Source organism: Oncorhynchus masou, chromosome 9, assembly GCF_036934945.1.
Source record: "Oncorhynchus masou masou isolate Uvic2021 chromosome 9, UVic_Omas_1.1, whole genome shotgun sequence".
NCBI classification, from domain to species: domain Eukaryota; kingdom Metazoa; phylum Chordata; class Actinopteri; order Salmoniformes; family Salmonidae; genus Oncorhynchus; species Oncorhynchus masou.
Window position 1 is genome coordinate 52,247,090 of NC_088220.1, and position 7,804 is coordinate 52,254,893.

A 7,804-nucleotide genomic window follows, 5' to 3' on the forward strand; every position below is an offset into this window, starting at 1 on the left:
GTCTCCATATCCCTACCCATGTTCATAACAGCACACCTGATTTCTGGTTGTAATAATAATGGCGAAGGTGCATGAAGATGACGGCCCCCATGTACTTACCACAAACGCCTCATGATGTATTCCTTTGAGCACTATCTATCTACATACTTTTAAAACTATGGTTCAATGTGCCTATAAATCAGCACAATCTACTTTTTTTTCTTCTTCAAATTGCTGCAACATTGAACCATAGTTTTAAAAGTATGTGGATAGATAGTGCTCAAAGGCATAAATCATATCCTAATTCCTCCATCTTTATGCACCATAGCGACTTGAGATACTAGTATTTGACTCTATGCTTACCAACTGTTTAAAAAAAACGTTTTTGTGGTATCATTATGTTGTTATTTTCCTTTTTTCCCCACATAGCCTAGTTATACTATATAAAAATAGGTACACCAAACATTAGGTAGCCGAGGCCTACTAGTAGTGATGGGGGGAAAAAAAAAATCGATATTATGTTTTATTTTAAATTCTTGCTAGGTAGCTTTAGCTAGCACTAGTCTCCTGTACCTGCACCCAAACTCTGGTATTTTTAGTCCTATAGCTTGTTCTCCATCTTCTTTTTAAATAGTGAACCAACATGATTTCAGCACTTTTATTTCCATGACTAGCTAGTTTCCTTCCAATTGTTGACAGATTTTCATGCAAATATAAAAAAATGTGCATAAAGAAAATATACGCATTTTCCCCACCAGTGGTGTTTCCACCAGGACACAAGGTGCTAGGTGTGTTGCGAGGAATCAGGCGCAGAGAGGTCCAGGGGGAAAGTACACTTTAATACGGCACCAAAATGAAATGCCGAACACGCAGGGCGCAAACACTGACCAACCCAAAATAACGGGTAACAAGGTCCAGAGCACTAACAACACCAACGAATACAATGTGAACATCAAAATAATCCCGCACAACAAAGGGGCGGGTTCCATTCGCTAAATAGGGAAGAAAATCAAGCACACACAAAATAGGAACAGGTGTAACAAATGAGACAAAACTAACCGAAAAGAAAAAGGGATCGGTGGCGGCTCGTAGGCCGGTGACGACGACCACCGAGCACAACCCGAACAGGCGGGGGAGCAAACTTCGGCGGGAGTCGTGACAGAATCCTTACCACCACTACACCTGGCTATCAGCGGAGCCTTGTCTGGCAGCAAAACAGTTCATTCAGCCTCATTTACTGCCTTTAAAAACTTAGCTGATATGGCTGACTTGCTTAAACAAATGTGGTTTCTACTCACAATTAAGATGTACAAATTATGGCATTCGGGGACAAAGAGCAGATAAGAGGCAATCCGTCATTTTGATTAAGACATTAATGAGCGGGCTAGGACGGATGTAGTCAATATAACCATTGTTCAGCAGTTTTGAAAAGTACAGCGACAGAATTCAGAACATGGGCCAGTATTTTCCCCGTACACCAAGTCAGAACCATATGATAAATACAGGGGGTATATAAGCAGACAATAAATGCTCTTACAATATTCTATGATTACATTCCTCTAAAACGGGCTATAGGCTACATGTGCACCCCCAAGTCAGAACAGTAGGTTAAGTTATGAGGGAGAAAGGAGACAAATTATTCTAAACCTCTATTTCTTTTGCCATTTATGAACGTGTTATTCAATGCAGGGTTTTTATTATACCTAAAAGGGTTCTAAAATTCAAAATCAAATTAAAAATATACAAATAAAGACCTGTGTCTCGAGCAATATACACAACATGTGATACACTGTATTTAAACACTGGCGTGTACCTTGTGCATCAATGTACACAATGTATCAGCCAGACTATTAAGTGAAGGAGATGATGCCATCCTCTGCCAATTACAAGGGCTGCACCTTCTGTCCCCAGCTGATCATCAGCTACCCCGAAAGAAAGATATCGGTGATCTGGTACATTACAATACATACACTACCGTTCAAAAGTTTGGGGTCACTTAGAAATGTCCTTGTTTTTGAAGGAAAAGCACATTTTTCGTCCATTAAAATAACATCAAATTGATCAGAAATACAGTGTAGACATTGTTAATGTTGTAAATGACCATTGTAGCTGGAAACGGCAGATTTTTTAAATGGAATATCTACATAGGCGTACAGAGGCCCATTATCAGCAACCATCACTCCTGTGTTCCAATGGCAAGTTGTGTTAGCTAATCCAAGTTTATCATTTTAAAAGGCTAATTGATCATTCGAAAACCCTTTTGCAATTATTTTAGCACAGCTGAAAACTGTTGTATCTGATTAAAGAAGCAATAAAACTGTCTGTCTTTAGACTAGTTGAGTATCTAGAGAATAAGCATTTGTGGCTTCGATTACAGGTTCAAAATGGCAAGAAACAAAGAACTTTCTTCTGAAACGCATCAGTCTATTCTTCTTCTGAGAAATGAAGGCTATTCCATGCGAGAAATTGCCAAGAAACTGAAGATCTCGTACAACGCTGTGTACTTCTCGTTACAAAACAGTGCAAACTCAAATCAAATGAAAGTTTGTCACGTGAGCCGAATACAACAGGTATAGACTTTACAGTGAACTGCTTACTTACAGGCTCTAACCAACATTGCAAATTGTATGTAAAAAAAAAGGTATTAGGTGAGCAATAGATAAGTAAAGAAATAAAAACAACAGTAAAAAGACAGTGAAAAATAACAGTAGCGAGACTATATACAGTAGTGTGGCTACATACAGACACCGGTTAGTCGGGCTGATTGAGGTAGTATGTACATATAGGTATGGTTAAAGTGAGTATGCATATATGATAAACAGATAGTAGCAGTAGCATAAAAGAGGAGTTTGGGGTGTGGGGCACACAAAGCAAATGGTCCGAGTAGCCATTTGTGATTACCTGTTCAGGAGTCTTATGGCTTGGGGATAAAAACTGTTGAGAAGCCTTTTGGTCCTAGACTTGGTTCTCCGGTACCGCTTGCCATGCGGTAGCATGGCAAAGTGCTTTGGCAAAGTGGGTGGGGTTATATCCTTCCTGTTTGGCCCTGTCCGGGGGTGTCCTCGGATGGGGCCACAGTGTCTCCTGACCCCTCCTGTCTCAGCCTCCAGTATTTATGCTGCAGTAGTTTATGTGTCGGGGGGCTAGGGTCAGTTTGTTATATCTGGAGTACTTCTCCTGTCCTATTCGGTGTCCTGTGTGAATTTAAGTGTGCTCTCTCTAATTCTCCCTTTCTCTCTTTCTTTCTCTCTCTCTGAAGACCTGAGCCCTAGGACCATGCCTCAGGACTACCTGACAGGATGACTCCTTGCTGTCCCCAGTCCACCTGGTCGTGCTGCTGCTCCAGTTTCAACTGTTCTGCCTCATTATTATTGGACCGTGCTGGTCATTTATGAACATTTGAACATCTTGGCCATGTTCTGTTATAATCTCCACCCGGCACAGCCAGAAGAGGACTGGCCACCCCACATTGCCTGGTTCCTCTCTAGGTTTCTTCCTAGGTTTTGGCCTTTCTAGGGAGTTTTTCCTAGCCACCGTGCTTCTCCACCTGCATTGCTTGCTGTTTGGGGTTTTAGGCTGGGTTTCTGTACAGCACTTTGAGATATCAGCTGATGTACGAAGGGCTATATAAATCAATTTGATTTGATTTGATTTGGTAGCAGAGAGACCAGAGACCACAGGGGTGGCCACCAATTGTGCAAGTTCTCCCACTTAAAAAGATGAAAGAGGCCTGTAATTTTCATCATAGGTACACTTCAACTATGACAGACAAAATGAGAAAAACAATCCAGAAAATAACAATGTAGGATTTTTAATGAATTTATTTGCAAATTATGGTGGAAAATAAGTATTTGGTCACCTACAAACAAGCAAGATTTCTGGCTGTCACAGATCATTAACTTATTCTTTAAGAGGCTCCTTTGTCCTCCACTCGTTACCTGTATTAATGGCACCTGTTTGAACTTGTTATCAGTATAAAAGACACCTGTCCACAACCTCAAACAGTCAGACTCCAAACTCCACTATGGCCAAGACCAAAGAGCTGTCAAAGGACACCAGAAACAAAATTGTAGACCTGCACCAGACTGGGAAGACTGAATCTGCAATAGGTAAGCAGCTTGGTTTGAAGAAATCAACTGTGGGAGCAATTATTAGGAAATGGAAGACATACAAGACCACTGATAATCTCCCTCGATCTGGGGCTCCACGCAAGATCTCACCCCGTGGGGTCAAAATTATCACAAGAACAGTGAGCAAAAATCCCAGAACCACACGGGGGGACCTAGTGAATGACCTGCAGAGAGCTGGGACCAAAGTAACAAAGCCTACCATCAGTAACACACTACGCCGCCAGGGACTCAAAATCCTGCAGTCATTGCCAACAAAGGTATATAACAAAGTATTGAGATAAACTTTTGTTATTGACCAAGTACTTATTTTCCTCCATAATTTGCAAATAAATTCATTATAAATCCTACAATGTGATTTTCTGGATTCTTTTCCCTAATTTTGTCTGTCATAGTTGAAGTGTACCTATGATGAAAATTACAGGCCTCTCTCATCTTTTTAAGTGGGAGAACTTGCACAATTGGTGGCTGACTAAATACTTTTTTGCCCCACTGTACGTACAGTCACTGTGGGGACGACATCCTCGATGCACTTATTGATAAAACCAGTAACTAATGTGGTGTACTCCTCAATGCCATAGGAAGAATCCCAGGACCATGTTCCAGTCTGCGATAGCAAAACAGTCCTGCAGTTTAGCATATTATTCATCTGACCACTTTTTTATAGACTGAGTCACTGGTGCTTCCTGCTTTAATTTTTGCTTGTAAGCAGGAATCAGGAGGATAGAATTGTGGTCAGATTTACTAAATGGATGGCGAGGGAGAGCTTTGTACGCGACTCTGTGTGTGGAGTACAGGTGAACTAGAATTTCTTTCCCTCTGGTTGCACATTTAACATGCTGACAGAAATGAGGCAGAACTGATTTAAGTTTCCCTGCAATAAAGTTTCCGGCCACTAGGAGTGCCACCTCTGGGTGAGCGGTTTCCTGTTTGCTTATTTCCTGATACAGCTGACTCAGTGCGGTCTTCGTGCCAGCATCCATCTGTGGTGGTAAATAAACAACCACGAAAAGTAAAGATGAAAACTCTCTTGGCAAATCGTGTGGTCTGCAGTTTATCATAAGATACTCTACTTCAGGCGAGTAAAATATAGAGACTTCCTTAGATTTTGTGCACCAGCTGTTGTTTACAAATATGCACATTAACATTAACAATGTCTACACTGTATTTCTGACCAATCTGTATTTCTGACCAAAAAATGTGCTTTTCTTTCAAAAACAAGGATATTTCTAAGTGACCCCAAACTTGGTAGTGTATATAGTGTTTTGCTACATCTAGCAATTGTTCAGGTAGCTTTCTGCTCTTATGTGAGTCCTTGGATGTCCCTGGCTATGGGTGTGTACATCTCAGTGGCTGTCTGGCAACTGAGACCCCTGATTGTTCATCCACTCCAGAATCCCTAGTAATGTTGTTAAGAAATCATTTGCTGCCTGTTCTCTGTGGACCTCACAGCGTGGACAGTTGGCACCATCCTTCTGCAATACAAAGAGGAAAAGACTCACAACATAGGTGAACATAGTCAAAAAAGAGAGGCTCTATGATATAGCAAGTGAGAGAAAGACAGAAAGACAGAGAAATCCTTATTTTAATATTATAATAATGCAATAATGCTACTATTTTAAGTACTAGTTAGAAAACACAGAAAGAGAGAGAGCCAGTGAGATCAGACGACACTGATAGTAACATAATGGTCGATGTTAACGAATTGACAGTTAAATATTCACATCAATCTACCAGTGTCTATCATTTACACTTATGCAAATAGCCTCTACAGTAGGCATGTAAGACGCTACTAGGGGCAGTTAAAATTATTTCACTGCTTGAATACTCACCTTAAATGATTATCAAGTATGCGCAAAAAAATACTATGTTGAGAATATCTAATGCAGGCACATTTATGTTAATTTGCTTAACGCCAGCCATGACATTTTTTTTGGTCAGTCTTTTTAACCATTAACCAAGGTTGCCAACTTCATACTTGAGTCAACAATGAAAAGAAGTGCGATTTGAACTTAGTTTATTGAACAGGCAGATATGTCATCAAAGCTTTTTTGAAGTGGTGTTATGCTTAACTTTTTTGGTCTAAATCTGAATATCAGTTATGAAAAAATATAGCTACAAGCAGCAATTCCAGGGGGTCAAGAACACCATAGCCACATTTAAGCCGCCATGTGGTCAATCATTGCGCAAAGTTTGGTGGCAAAAGATCAGGCGGTTATGTAGTGTCATAAAATCATATAGGAAGGAAGAGCAGCAGCATTTTATGACAAAAATTGTATTGTATTGAAAAAAAAGTATAATTTGCGGAAAATCTAATAGGCAGAGTTTAATAGGCATTTCTGGTAACAAATATGGGAAACAAACATCCAGGTACAGTACCAGTCAAAAGTTTGGACACATCTACTCATTCAAGGGTTTTTCTTTATTTGTTAAACTTTATACATTGTAGAATAATAGTGAAGACAACAAAACATCATGTAGTAACCAAAAAAAGTGTTAAACAAATATATTAAATATTAAAATATATTTTAGATTTTTCAAAGCAAAAGCAGCCAACAAGTACTCAGCATATGTGGGAACTCCTTCAAGAAAAGCATTCCAGGAGAAGCTGGTTGAGAGAATGCCAAGAGAATGCAAAGGGTTGCTACATGGACTTGTATGGTTACTATATGATTCCATATGTGTTATTTCATAGTTTTGATGTCCACTATTATTTTACAATGCAAAAAAATAGTACAAATAAATAAAAACCCTGGAATGATTAGGTGTGTCCAAACTTTTGAATGGTACTGTATATCCAAAATTACATGGGCTGCAGATCAAACGGGCATGAGATATGCTTGTTCAAAGTTTGATGTGGGACAAAAAGTATAATTTGTGGAAAATTTCATAGGCATAGGTCCCCGTGGGAAACTTGTTGCTCATGAGGGGCTGCATATATGTACAAAATTAAAATGCCATGAGAGTAGATCAAACGGGACAGGGTATACAGTGCATTCGGAAAGTGTTCAGACCCCTTGACTTTTTTCACATTTTGTTACGTTACAGCCTTATTCTAAAATTGATTAAATTGTTTTGTTTCTCCTCATCAATCTAAACACAATATGTAAATGACAAAGCAAAAACAGTACGTGTCTGTGCACATTTATAAAAAAATACAAAAGTGAATAATCAAATGTACATGTATTCAGACCCTTTACTCAGTACTTTGTTGAAGAACCTTTGGCAGCAACTAAAGCCTCGATTCTTCTTGTTTCTCATGGTCTGTGAGCCTTTAAACTCCAAGCGGGCTGTCATAAGCCTTTTACTGAGGAGTGGCTTCAGTCTGGCCACTCTACCATAAAGGCCTGATTGCTGGAGTGCTGCAGAGATGGTTGTCCTTCTGGAAGGTTCTCCCATCTCCACAGACGAACTGTGGAGCTCTGTCAGAGTGACCATCGGGTTCTTGGTCACCTCCCTGACCAAGGCCATTCTCCCAATTGCCCAGTTTGGCCGGGCGGCCAGCTGTAGGAAGAGTCTTGGGGGTTCCAAACTTCTTCAATTTAAGAATGATGGAGTCCACTGTGTTCTTAGGGACCTTCAATGCTGCAGAAATGTTTTGGTATCGTTCCCCAGATGTGTGCCTCGACACAATCCTATCTCGAAGCTCTACGGACAATTCCTTTGACCTCATGGCTTAGTTTTTGCCCTGCCATGCA